General features: G+C 37.3%; 1 protein-coding gene across 11 annotated transcripts in view; it reads left to right on the top strand.

Annotated features, from left to right (window-relative positions):
• Window positions 1–15,152, top strand: part of EPHA5 (EPH receptor A5) — a 223,685-nt gene that overhangs the window by 126,786 nt on the left and 81,747 nt on the right. The window lies entirely within an intron of this gene.

Below are 15,152 nucleotides of genomic sequence, written 5' to 3'. Positions count from 1 at the left end.
AAAAATTTAAAAGTGTAAAAAAATATATAACATTGCAACAGAAAAAGAAATCCACAACGGGGAGATTAAGAATTGTTAATACAGGTGTGTGTGGGGGAATTCTCATAGCACCAATTAGCCCTACATAGGGCCCTGTGTCCCCCAGGCAAAGGTACATAGTAAAGTTTTGATTCCTTATGGAAGGCCAAGATACTGGGCGCTTTTCTCACCACTGAGGACAAAATGTTCCACAAAGCAGGGGCAGCAGCAGAAAAGACCCTCTTCCTTCACCTTTTCAGAGCTGGTGTTGGAATTCTCTTTTTTAAAAAAAAGTTTTTAGATTTTATTTACAAATATGTAAAATACACACACAAAACTTAGACATACACCACATTTACACAATACAATACGAACAGGAACTTCCTGTTCTTTCTAATAGCAATCGATATCATTCACCTTATATTGTTTCCCTTCTATTATATTTCATTTGCATTTCACCATTTTTAATCCTCTTATCTTACTCCTCTGTCTGCTATATTGGCTGATTACCTCTAGTAAATTTAAACCACTTGGATACATATGTATGGGTTAATTCTCCTTAATTACTATTTTTGGGCTTTGTTGTCTTCCTTCATTGATCCTTGTTTCTTTCCTCCATCCACCTATACCTGGATTTCTTTTGTTAATTTGTCCATTTCAGCACAGTCCATAACCTTTCTTATTATTTCATCTTTGCTTGGAATTAATTTGTTTTTTCCATTTCTGGGCAAAGGCAATCTTTGCCGCCGTAATTATATGTAATATTAAATATTGAATTTCTTTTTTATATTTCACAGTCATTATTTAAAAATTAAAAAATTAATTAAAAAAAAACTTCAGGTTTCTATTCTATTTTAACACCTGTTATTACTTCTAGCCACTTTTTGATCCTTTTCCAAATTTTTTCAGCCTCCTCACAGGTCCACCATAAGTGGTAGTATGTTCCATGTATTGATTCACATTTCCAGCATTTTGGGGAGGTATTTGTTGAGATTTTAGCTAACCTTGTTGGTGCCAAATGCCATCTGTAAAACATTTTGTACTGATTTTCCTTATATGCAACTGATAGTGTCATTTTTAAGTTTGTTCCCCCCAATTTTTCCCATTTATCTAATTCAATATTATAGCCAAAGTTCTGTGCCCATTTTATCATTTGTTCTTTCACGATTTCCTCTTCCATTTTATGCTTCAGGAGAGATTTATATATTCTCCCTATCATATTTCTATCTGAGCTGTGAATTATTTTATCCAATTTGTGTGGTTCTGTTTCAATGTCATATATTTTAGTATCATTATTGTGTTAAGTTTTGATTTGCAAGTAAATTAGCCAGTCAACTTTCATGTTTTGTTCTGCCAATTCTTCAATTGTTTTTAAATTTCCTTGTACGTCAATTATGTCTCTGTATCTTAGCATTTTATTCATATCTATAAAATTTGGATGGATCGTCCTTTCTGTAGGTAATAGCCAATTCGGGATTTTCACATAGTGGATTATTATTTTTAGCCAGTTTTGCAATTAAATGTTTTTGAAAGTATTTGTGCGTTTTATTTTTATTATCTCATAGGAATGTATGCCAACCTGCTTGCAAATCATGGCCTTCTAAGGTCAAAATTCTTTTATTTTTTAGCTCTATCCAATCTTTCACCCATGTTATTGTTACTGCTAATGTGTATAATTCCCAATTTGGTAATGCTAAACCTCCCCTCTCCTTGCTATCTTGCATTGACTTTAGTTTAATCCTTGCTTTTCGTCCTTGCCAAATGAACCTAGCGGTTATTTTGTTTAATTCTTGAAAGAAAGTTTTACCCGGGTTAATAGGTGCAGCTTGCAACAAGAATAAGATTCTTGGTAAAATATTCATTTTGGCTATACATCCTATTAGTGATAGCTGAATATTTTTCCAGCTTTCTAAATCTTTATTTGTGTCATTATTTGAATAAAACCAAACCACTAAAATCATTAGTTTATTATAATTATCATCCTTAATTGTGGAACATTTTGCTGAGTATTTTACTTTCTTAGTTATTTGCATTTTAGTTGGTAATTCCAGTTCCTCTTCCTGCTTTTTCGTCATATTCTTGGTTATCATTTTTGTTTTGCCTTTATTGATTTTTAATCCTGCCACCACCATATTCTTCTAATTTTTTAATTAATTTCAGACTGGATTCTAATGGATCTTCTATAACAAATACTAAGTCATCAGCATAAGCTCGGGCCTTATATTATTCATTTTTGAGTCTCAAACCTTTTATTCCCTGGTCCTTCCTAATTTCATTTAATAAAATTTCCAGGGTTAATATAAACAGCAAAGGAGAGAGGGGGCATCCCTGTCTGACTCCCTTTTTTATTTCGATCTTCTCTGTTCTCTGTTCATCAGAACTTTGGCTGTCTAACTGTTATAAGGTTTTTCTATCATTTTTGTAAATAAAATGCTTCTTTTCTTCCCCTTTGTATTGAATTCTTCTCTCATCATCCTTTTTTCTCTTTCATCCTTCAATGTATGCCAGCCATCGTCCAGGCTGTTGGCTTGTTCAAAGTAATTTTGTCTGGCCACTTTAATTTTCTGTGCAAATTTGAGTTATTAAGTTGATCTTATGTTTTATCATCTCTCTTTTTTCTTTTTTAATTTTATTCTTTGGGTCTTTCTGTAGTTCAGCCTTGGCTTCCATGAGTTCTTTTTGCATACATTCTCATTCTCTCTCTCTCTCTCTCTCTCTCTCTCTCTCTCTCTCTCTCTCTCTCTCTCTCTCTCTCTCTCTCTCTCTCTCTCTCTATCTATCTATCTATCTATCTATCTATATATATATATATATATATATATATATATATATATATTAACCATTTCCATAACATATAATCACATGTAAATTATTACATAGACAATATCATGTTATAAGAGAGGACAATATACATGTGCAATCATATTGCTTTAAAATCAAGCCTAATATACTTCCCCCCCACCCTCCCCCTGAGCCCCCACAACCTACCCCCCCCCCAACTTCCCAGAACCCGTACACGGCATAGATATTTAACAACCACAGTCTAAGATATATTGATAAAAAATAAAAGTAAGAAGTTAATAACATCTTTGCGTTGAGCTTAGCTCCTCCTTGCTAAACTAACTTTAGACAATTTAAATCATTCCTAATCTTAAACATAGGCTATCTGGAATTTCTTAGTCCCATATTTATTTTGAATATAATCGATCCATTTTTTCCAGTCTCGTTTATATCTCTCATTTGAATGGTCTTTAAGATATGCCGATATTTTAGCCATCTCAGCTAAATTTGTGACTTTCAATGTCCATTCTTGGGTTGTAGGCAAATCTTCCTTCTTCCAGTATTGCGCCACCAACAGTCTTGCTGCCTTTATTAAATGCAAAATCAGGTTAACCTCTACCACTGTACAGTCAGTAATTATACCTAACAAGAATAAGTGAGGAGTAAACTTTATCCTTTTTAAAGAATATTTTGTATAATCCACCATATTTTTATCCAAAATGCCTGAACCTTTTGGTTTTTGCATACATTCTTGTTGCTCTTTTTGTTTTCTAGTTTTTCTCGCAATGTAGGCAATCGTGAGGCTTCTTGTATATGGTTTCATAGTGTCCCAGAGATTTTGAATTGAGGTGTCTTCTTTTTTTATTTATTCTAAAATATAATTTTAATTCTTTCTTCAGCATTTGAGTTATTATATTCTACAATATTTGAATTCATCATCCATCTTTTTCTTCTTCTTGACCTTTCCATAAGGTGACCAGACGTCCCGATTTTGGCGGGACAGTCATGATTTCGCACAATTTGTCCCGCATCCCGGGGCATTCTTAAAAAGTCCTGATTTTTGTGACCGGACCTGGAAGTAAGCCTGCCCCGCCCCCAGCCCTGTATACCTGTCCCAGCCAGCTGGTATTTTGTCCCTTCTGTCTCCCCGTTGCTCAGAAAAGCAACTCTGGGAAGGTCCTTTGCTAGCAGGCAGGTTCTAGGACGCCTGCCGCCACCAAAGGACCTTCCCGGAGTTGCTTTTCTGAGCAACGGGGGGGAGACAGAAGTGACGCAATCTTCTTTCATTCTCCCCCTGCCTCATTCACTCATTCGGGCAGCAGAGAATGAAAGAAAAATCGCATAGCTGAGGACAAAGGAGCCTGCAGCCTCCTTCATTCAAACGTTCAGGCAGCGGGGATGGGGGGGCTTTCTTGCATGCCTTCTTTCTCTGAAGCCACGCCAGATTCAGCAAACCAGGCAGCGCGTGCCCTTGGTATTGTGCAGCAGCCGAAGATTGCCTGGTTAAAAAGGAGGAAGAGGAGGCTCTGCTAGTCCGGAGTCCATCCACGGGGGCAGGGATCCACACACACACACACACACAAACAGGGAGGGAGGAGAGACAGAGAGAGAGACAGAGAGAGACAGACACACAGAGAGAATGACAGAGAGAGAGACAGATGGAGGGAGGGAGATAGAGGCAAAGAGCCACACAGAGAGTGAGAGACAAACAGAGAGAGAGAGGGAGAGGGAGGGAAGGAGGCTGAAGGAGTGTTTATGCACAGAAGGGGGATTTAAAACTTTGGAGTGAATCCAGGAAGAGGGAAGAGATGGAGGACTGGCTTTTTGCTCTGATTTCTGAGCCCCCAGCTGTTAGTGACGGAGGAGGAGGAGGACGAAGGAAGGGGTTGCATTTTGTCAGGCTGACAGCTCATTCTGTGGCATTTTAAAGAAGTCCCGTTCTTTTTTTTTAAGCACAAAAGGAAAAATCTGCAAAAATTCATGGGGAGCCCGGGGAATGTTCCTCACAAAGCATCATGGTTGCAGAGAATGCAAATGAAGGTGCTTATCTCCCCGCCCGGCTCCGTGTCCTTCTATTCGAATCGGAGTCACGCTGAGTCCCATTCAGAGGGTCGAGGGACACTGTGCTTTTTTGTTTTGTTTTACCTATGTTCTCACAACCATGCAAAAGTGGGTTTTGTACTACAAGGATCTTTCTTTCCCTATCTGCGGTTCCGATTTCAGTCATCCTTTGCTTCGGATTAAAACACCATTTCTCATTCCTTGCAAAACTGGGGAAACGGCAGAGCTGCCTCCCTCTCCCCTTTCCTTGCAGCACCCTCAGTTGCAAAATGTTCCCCTGATTTGGTTTATAAGTTCGCAGCAATGCGATCCAACAAATAGGAAAGTTTTGATGAGATTTTCTGACTTTATTTGGTCTCTGCTGCCCCCCCAACCCCGTTAGCCCTTGGATTTTTTGTCCCCTCCCAAGGAGAGAGTGGGAAGGAAGGAGGGAGGGGGGAAGGAAAAGAAGGGAGGGGAGAGAAGATGGAAGGAGGAAAGATGGAAGGAAGGAAAAAGAATAGAAGGAAGAAGGAGGAAGGAGAAGGAGGAAGATGGAAGAAGAAAGGAAGAAAAAGAAGAAGGGAGGGAGAAAAGAGGGAAGATGGTAGGAAGAGAAGGGGGAGAGAGGGAAAGAGCAGAAAGACAAAGAGGATGAAGTTGATAGGCAAGAGGAAGGAGGAAGGAAGAAAGAAAAAGGGAGGGAGAGAGGAAAGAAGAAAAGATGGAACTAGAAAGGAAAGGGAGGAAAGGGGAAGACAGGGAAAGAGCAGAAAGACAGAGAAGGTGAAGGTAGATAGGCCGAAGGAAGGAAGAAGGAAGAAATAGGAAGGAGGGAAGGTGAAAGGATGGAAGGAGGAAGGAACAGAAGCGAAGGGGAAGAGAGAGATGGAAAGAGCAGAAAGACAGAGAAGGTAGATAGGCAAAAGAAAGGAAGCTGAAAGAATGGAAGGAGGAAGGAAGAGAAAAGGAGGAAGGGAGTGAGTGAGGAAAGAAGACAGGATGGAAGGAGAAAGGAAGGAAGAGAGGGAAAGAGCAGAAGACGGATAAAGTGAAGGTAGATAAGCAAGAGGAATGAAGGAAGGAAGAAGGAAGGATGGAAGGAGGAAGGAAAAAGAAGGGGTTGCATTTTGTCAGGCTGACAGCTCATTCCTAGATCGGGTCCCCCCGTCTCCCCTACCCCTTCTGCGCAAGATATCAGCAGCCCCCAGGCTGCGAGCTCCTCCCACTACGAACAACTTTCACTTTTGCTGCCAATGCAAGCAAACTCCTTGGCCTTTTTGTTATATTCATTTCCCTTGTAATGCACGTGTCAGCACAGTTGGCAACTCTCCTGCAGCACCTCCGCTGGCGAGGAAGAGTGGATAGGTACTGAACGATGTCCCCCTCATCCCAGACCCCAGAACAACTATTGCCCTCCCGGGAAGCGGCGCACTTCCTCTATCTGCCCGCGTCGCATCTCTGCAGGTAAGCCAAAAAGTTCTTTCTTGCTAGCCAGAAGGTTCAATCCTGTCGCCTCGTTCCTTCGAGTGAGGTGTCTCAAGGAGGGGGAAAACGTTTAGTGACCAAAGTTACAATGACATTGAAAAAAGTGACTGATGACCATTTTTCATACTTAGCAACTGTTGCAACCATTTTTCACACTTAGTGGTCATTGCAGCATTCTCATGGTCACGTGATCAAAATTTTGATGTTTGGCAACAGATTCGTATTTATGATGGTTTCAGTGTCCTGGACCTTTTGACAAAATATAAAATTTTTTATCAAGCCCCCCCCCCCCGGGTCAATGGTGTCCCTCTTTACCAATCTGAAATCTGACCACCTTACCCTTCCATCTTAATTTTATTGGATTATGATCTGCCCACTCATTTGCTTCTATTTCAATTTCGTCTAATTGATTACATAGACCAGATGAAATCCAAGCCATGTCAATTCTTGATAGGGACTGGTGGAGGTTCGAATAAAAGGTATATTGTTTTCTTGTTTTGTGCCTTTCCCTCAAAATATCATGTAGTTTATATTCTATTGCCATCTCAAAAAAGGATTTGGATAACGTATTTTTTTTGTTTTATTTTTCTTTTTTCTTCCATTTTTTATCCACTATAGCATTATAATCCCCAATTCTAACGCATTTATTTTGTTGTGTAATTTCTTATAGAATTCCTCTTGTCTCTGATTTGGTGCATATATGACTATTAATAATATTGGTTTTTCTCTTGTCTCTAATTCAATCATTAGCATCCTGCTGTCTTCATCAGAGTAGACTGCTTTGGAGTTCTCTTATTTCAACTACACCATATCTTTTCTCTAAAACAGTAGTTCTCCCATCACTTCTAATTAAGGAACATTACAGAAGAGGAATACAAATCTATGGCTAGTAAAACAATGTCATACACACCTTTTGGTCACTATTACTTTAATATGTAGTGAGAAATCTTGATACCTTCTATGGTTTATGATTGCTGTGCACTTAGGAATTTCTATTTTCCTAATATCATATACCACACTAGAAGTTTTATTAAATTTTATTATAAGCATAGAAAATAATGCAGACCCAACATAGCAGAACACCAGATCGATTAAATGTAAATAAAAACATGGAAATATTAAATGTATGTCCAAAGTTACAATACTAGTGACATTATGTAGAGTTAATTCCAAAACTGATAGGCACATATATCTTTCTTAATTTAAATCAACAGAATTAAAATAGCTACTTGATAACTAATGTAAGAGAAAGCTCATCCATCAGTCTTAAAAAAGCCATCCACCACAGAACCCACACAGTGATATAAAATGAAGTAGTTTTCTCTTACATATTATTAAAATTAATATACAATAGCATATTGTTTATTATCAAAATAATATACAATATATAATTTACTTTACACATAGTTCCCATAGTTCCATAAACAGTCAGCAAGTGAGGTCTACTCTGATGGAGACTGGCAGTCTCTAAATATGACAGACAGACAGATAATACTTGTATTTCTTGTTGTTTGGTTACTTTACTGTAAACAGTTGATCCTAAAAGGCAGAAGCTTTCCACTGCTTCAATATATTCCTTGTTAAAAATAAGGCTGGGTGTTATACCTGTTGTTGTTGCCCTTCATTAATTTTAATCCCATCTTTTCATTATGTTGCTTGATGTTCATTATTATATTTTGTAGATTATTTTTGCTATCAAAGTAATGAAATCAGAATAATGGAGATTATTGTTATTTTCTCCTCCAATTTTAAAACCATTTTTCAATCCACCCATGCCCCCCCCCCACCATTCATATTCCAAAAATAGTAAAAAGTACATAAGCTGATCCCACTGCTTTGCTAGCAGTGAGAATAAGTCTGTTTCACCATATTTTTTTCCAGATTGTGACTTCCTGGTTTGTATATAGATGTCTCATTCCAGATTTCCTGGAATTGTCATTTTTCTTAGGATGCTCCACAGCTTGATAGCTTGACACAACAAAAAGCAATTACTGAGAACTGATTACTGATTAGTGATTTCTTGTTGTTCTTTAGTTTGCATACATCAGCAATAATGTCGGTGTTCCATAGCTACACTAAAACCAGCTCAATCTAACATTTCTTCTCCCTGCATGGTTTTAGTCTGTCTTGGATGATCTTAAGCTTTATTTTGCTGGCATGTGAAATTAAGTATATTATACAATAATTTGTATACTCCATTAAGTCTCCTTTCTTTGGTGTTGGTATATAAACCTTTTTCAACTGAAGTTGAACTTTAACTGAATTGTTGCCCAGTTTTTCAGGCATAGTTTAATTAGAACTGCTATATATTCTTCTGTTGTTTGACATAATTCTATAGATATTCCATTAATCTCTGTAATCTTCTGATTTGGTAATGAATTAAGTATTAGTCTAACTTCATCTTAATATTACACGTTCTTGTAAGTAAGTAATATCTGTTAAGAATGTTGATATCACCACTATGCTAAATTTCAATACACTATTTGCTTCTTTGATCTTTTTAGAACCAGTAATTTTAGCATACCTATTTAAGCTTGAAATCACCTTCTAAATTAGGACATATTTTGGAAAATTTTGTTTTTCCCCATTCTGAATCCAGTGTCTTTACAAATATTGTTGTAATATTGTTTCTTACTTTTTCTAACAAATCTTTGAAATTTTGGGTGATGTTCGTTCCTGATATCTTTAACTTTCTTGGTTTGATTTCTTTTAATTTCTTGGTAATTTGCACCATTTGTTTTAACATTTGGATTCCTTTATTTAGTTTCTTGGTCTTTGGCAGTTTGTTTTCCACTTTCATCCTCTACATCATAGTTGTCTAATCCATGAATTGTCTTGAGATGGTTTTTTTATATAGATATTTTTATTATCCTGGATGCATTACTAGTTCAAGACCACATAGATGTAGCCCGTGGACCACAAGTTGGACACATCTGTTCTATATCTTCTTTAATTTTTTTAAAAAATTCTTTGGTTCTATCACTGAAAATCAGGATTTCAGTGTGATTCCCGATATTTTCTTGACGCTGGTAGCTGCATGTAATCCTCATCTTACAACAGTAGTGGAACCCACCTATTTTGATCATAAGGCGGAAGGATGTTAATTGAAACTCGTTAAGTGGAAGAGTCTTCATCTTGGATCACTCCAATGCATACAGTAAATGAAAGTAGGGGTGAATGTGGGGGTCATTAAATATGAATGGAGTGCCTCAAGGGTGCCTGCCTTGGGCCTCTCAGGGCCTCCCACACCTGCTGAGATACTCACATACTCTACATCTTTTCCTTGGGGTCCCCACAGCCATCTCCACCCCATACAATGCCTTGCTTATCTTATGGAGATCTGCAGAACTCAGAATGTGGGCTGTTCTTACTGGGCCACATGAAGCAGCCATTTGCAAACCGACCTTGGCAAAGTAATATTTTTCCCACCTTCTGCCTTTGTGCATGGCCTCTAACTCAAAACAGGATAATGAGCCACAATTTGTGGATTGCAGTTTCTATATTTCCTCGGTGAAAAAAGTTTTAAAGGGGGAGAGTATTTTAAAAAGAAAGGGGAGAAACAAGAAAAAAAACTTTTTCACCTCCAGTCATCTCCAAGCTACCTCTTTGCTATTATAATTTAATTGTTCTACCCCTATTTACCAATGATAGATAGTCCTTATTACAGTCAATGGTTAACAAATTAAACAGTTAAGTTCTTTAAAAACATAATGTCTGGAAAAAAACATTAAGCATTCAATAAGTAAGTAAGATCTTTATTACGGTCAAAGACCAGCAATATACATTTGTTTTTACACTATATTAAAAAATGCTAACATTAAAAGATAATTAAAAAGTATTGACTTTAAAAGTGGATAATAACATCATGGTCCAAAGATTGTTAAAGGTATGTCCAGATAATTGGTACAAGCTGGTACTCTACTGTAGCCAATTTTTTTCTTATGGACATTGCAGCAGCACAGAACTTTGCCACTGCATACGTGGTAACCAGGTTAGTGTCCTGGAGGAGAAAGGCTAGATAAAAATTGTCTGCCCTCCCTGGCAATCTCTCTAATAAGGGAGAATATATGCAGACCTACAAGCTCTGTATAGCTCGCAGTGTAATAGTACATGTGAATTATCTTCCACTTCTCCTTTACCACATATACAAACGCATTCGACTATAGGTGTTCTCTTATATCTGCCCTGGAGGAGTGCTGAAGGAAGAATGTTAAATCTGGCTCTAAAGAAAGCTATTCTTTGTTTTGGAGAGATCAGGTCATTTAGATATCTTGCCGATTCCCACACACCCTGTTTGATTCTGTCCCTAATGTGGAGAGGCAACCTATTTAGTTCTTCTTGGAACTCCATGTCTCTCATTCTATTGATTACTACTTGCTTTGCTTGCTCAAAGCCTAGGGACATTAAGAATAATGGTGAGAGCCCATAAGAGCCCAGCTTGTGATCAATTGCTTGTTTCCAGGGGAAGGGAAATTGTCAGTCAAACTAGTGGGGACAGTCCCTCTGGAAAGAAATGCATTTTAAGCCAATAAATGATCATCATCTTCCAGGCTCTTACTTGAATTTGAGGCATGCCTGTCTCAATTCTTAACTGGGCATTTGGAGTTCCATTGGGAGCAGCTAAGATGGCTTGCAGGAATTTTGTTTGAATGGTTTCTAACAAGTTTCTCTTTGCAAGGATTCCTGTTTGTGCCCTGTAAAGAATTTGTGCCAATGTTTTGGCCTCAAAAAGTTTTAAGGCAGTAGGTACTAACTGACCTCCACCTGTATAAAAGAAATGTTTGATTGCATTTGAGGACCTAATGGCTACTTGCGATATGTGATCCAGGTGTGCCTTCCATGTCCCTAGTGAGTGGAAAACCACACCAAGGTATCTAAATGTTCTAACTATATCCTTCCAATTTCCATGAGTATTGGCTTGGTCTTTTAGCAAAATTAAAAATTTTGATTTATCGAAGTTAAGGACCAGCTTGTTTTGCCTGCAATAGCCGAGTGTTGCCCTAATTGCTCTCTTCAGTCCTATGGGGGTTTGTGAAATGATAGTGGCGTCATCAGCATATGAGAATTGGCACTTTGCATTGTGCTAGGTTAGGAGGATGGAAATCAGGGTTCTGTAAAAGATCAATCAGGGGATTAATATAGAAGTTGAAGAGGGAGGGGGACAGGATGCAACCCTGCTGTCCCCCTTTTTGTACCTTACTGAGCCGGTTAAACTCCCTTGGGGATTGCACCTCACTTTCAGGGTGGAATTGGCGTACAATTTTTGTATGATGAAGAGGAGGCGTTTATCGATAGTGGTGCGTTTTAACTTCTCCCAGAGGGTGATCCTGGATATTGAATCAAAGGCCTATTTAAAATCCAGGAAGGTCACAAAAACAGAGGAATTTTTTTTTTATGTGTGTATTTTTGTACTAAATGGTGGAGTACTAAGATATGATCCACCAACGATCTTCCTTCTCTAAAACTGGCTTGTTCGTCTTTGATTATCCCCCCTGAAATTAGCCAATCTTGAAGTTTATAATTTAGGTGTTTGGCATACAGTTTACTAATAATGCTTAGAAGACTAATGGATCTGTAGTTGCCTGACTTTTGACTTAAGTCTTTAGCGTCGGTACGGCATCGCCAATCCCTTCGCTGTAGAGTCGCATGCATCCCGGAACGGGATCCATGATTCTAGGCTAAGTACTACTTGAGCTCGCCGGGCCCAAGAGTCGACAGAGCCCCTTCTGTTGGAAACGGTGGGCACCTCGAGAAGGCAGGGGTTGTCTTGATAATGAGAGGCTGTATTTTCGCGTCAATTATCCTTGCCCACCTAGTTGCCTGGGTCATTTCTATTCCCTTTTTATAAATTGGTATAATAATTGCTACTCCCCAATCTCTAGGCATATGGCCTGTATTGTCTATAAATGTAAATAGTGATGCTAAAAGTGGAGCCTACCAACTGGCGTTCTTTTTAATTATTTCTGGCAGGACATTATCAGCTCTGGGTGCATTATTAGCCTTTAGGGCTCCAATCAACCGGGATATCTCTTCTGGTGTAACAGGGGGCCAGTGAGTAGTGTGGCCCAAACTAGCTTGGCTCTCCTTGGTTACATAGTCAGGATCTGTATAAAGCTCCCTAAAATACTCTTCCCAGGCATGAATTGGAACCTGATTTGTTGGAAGTAGGGAAGGTTTTCCCAATCCCCTGGTGATGTACCAAAAAAGGGATGTATTTTTTGTCCTGACTGCCGTAATTAGACTATGCCAAGACTCCTTCAGGGCCACACTTTTCTTTTCTTTTAGAAGGTTCTTATATTGTGCTTTCAGCTGCTTTAAGTAGTAAGTGTGCTCCTCGGAGAGGGCACTTTTACTTTTCTTGTATTCCTCATTATATATCTTTTTTAGTTGAACGCAATCTCTATGAAACCATTTTTTGTTTTTTGAAACTAGCATTTTGGGGTGAGCTAATGATCTGTTACTGAGAACTGAATTCAAGTTTAAAATTAAGGATTCAAACCCCTCTAGGTAAAATCCCCCACAGTTATTTCTAAGTAGAGATGTACGTAACTCTATGGTTTCCGGGGCTAACATCCATTTGGTAACTTCCTTAGCGTTTTTCTCGTTCCATTTAATTTTTACCTGGGTATTTTGAGTCTCTAATCTGGGTAGGTAGCTGTGCCTGCCCTTAGAGAATTCTGGTGCAATGTGAGAGTAAGGAGTATTGTATTATGATCACTTTCCAATCGCGAGTCTACCTCTATCTTCTGTAAGAACTTCAGGAGGTCATATGATATTATCCAGTAGTCAACTGTGGATTTTCTTCCTGCTCCCCGGTAAGTATATTCTGCTGGGAAATCGCCCCATGGGGACCCGTTAAGGATACAAAGATCAAAACGTTCAGTCATTTGTCTTACACATAAGCCTGCCCGATTAGCTTTAGCGTCTTTAAATTGTCTGCCATGCAAAGATTCATCTGTTGCATTTTCATCATAGTGAAACTTAAACTGCTTATATAATGCTTGATCATTTGGACCCATCCTAACGTTTAAGTCCCCCCCCCTATAATTATTGCAGCTTTGGGGAATTTGGCTGAACAGCCAAGAATAAAATCTTCTATGCTGTCCCAAATCTTGTTAATCACATTATTCTTATTAAGTGGAGGAATATAGATATTGAAAAGCAATATTAAGCATCCAACTTTTACTACAATACAATGGAGGCAAGAATAGACTCTAGGTAATAAAAACAAAGGACAAAGTAATTACTTAAATACTTAGGTATTAAAATTCTGCATATGAAGAATATCTGTATAAATTCATGTGAATGTAAATGTATGTGAATATAAATAAAATTATACATAAGTCAGTGACAAATGACATAGAACAGGAGAAATAAAAACCTAGGCCTAGTAAACAGATTTAAAAGGGCATGATGTTCCTGTACTATTTCTGCCCAATAGCAGTGACTGTTCACATGTTTTTACCTTGTATGCTCAGATACTTTTATACAACAAAATAAATATGAACATGCTTTAAAGTTCTCCTTCAATATTATGTGGGAATGTAAGGAATATGTGATTAACAATACAGTTATACATTCCAGGGAACTTAGTTTCGTTGTGGTTCCCAGCTGAATATTGTACACCTCATGTCAATTTGTTTCTATGAACAAACAGTGAAAATATGAAATAGTACTGAGCTTTTTTGAGCATCATTGTAGTTTTTCACATCTTTTTTTCAGGAAAGAGATAATAATTAAAGAATTCAGTTTGATTTTAAAGAAGATTAGTGCTTATTTTTTTGTGTATGCTGAAGGAAAAACATTTATCTTAAAACAACTTTAAAATAAGAGACCAAGACACACTTACATTGAAGTAAAATTTGATTGATTAACAGATGATTTATTAGTGACCGGAAGTCAGGAATAAAGACTTGAAAGAGGACAGGAGTTTCATCCCTGTTTATAGAATTACGCAGATCATTTTCATAGTTATATTAGTCCATTTGGTCTAGTAGTTGAGGCATCAGGGTAGAAACCAGGAGAGTGAGTTTTAGCTTTGGCCATAAAAGCCAGCTGGTTGGCATTGGGTTTGTTATTCTCTCTCAGCCCAGCTCATTTAACGATTGTTGTGGGGAAAATAGAATGAAGAACATATGTTGGATATATCACTGCTTTAAGTTATTTGTAAAATAACAAACAAATGAATATATAAATATGCAATTTGTCATAGCAGCCAACATTATTGATACAATTAACATTACTGGGATAATTCTTATATATATATATATATATATATATATATATATATATATATATATATATATATATATATATATATATATATATATATATATATATATATATTTAATGAATGATGTATAAATGATTGATCATGCATAACAGAATCTTCAATATAAATAAAGAAATTTTTAGAATTTGGAATTATAACAAGTTATTTTAACATCACCATTATCAAAGCTAACCTGGATCCGAGTGCTTAATGCTAACAGTCTTCTTAGCATTTGTTAACTTCTGTGGCGAGCATGTGTTCCTTTACTTTGTTTATATTATTTTAGCTACAACTTAAAATTCCAGGCACCCATTTGTTTCTAGATGAATTTGATAGATTGATAATTAGAAAACACAAGGAAATTTGGGCCCTTGTTTAATTTATTCGAATTTACCCTCACAATGTACTATTATTTTGTGATACCTTATAAGATAATTTCTTTCAACAAGTGTTTGTAGATCAAAATATATGAACATTCAGGGAAATTGTAGTGCAATTTATACAGAAAATTAACTGTAGCATTCTCACAATTAAAAAAACAGTTCTGATACAC

Source organism: Thamnophis sirtalis, unplaced genomic scaffold (genome assembly GCF_051295495.1).
Source record: "Thamnophis sirtalis isolate CommonGarterSnake01/CBP01778 unplaced genomic scaffold, rThaSir2_p1.2 scaffold_4, whole genome shotgun sequence".
NCBI classification, from domain to species: Eukaryota; Metazoa; Chordata; class Lepidosauria; order Squamata; family Natricidae; genus Thamnophis; species Thamnophis sirtalis.
Note: the sequence above shows the minus strand (reverse complement) of the source record. Positions and strands in the feature narration are given on the sequence as shown.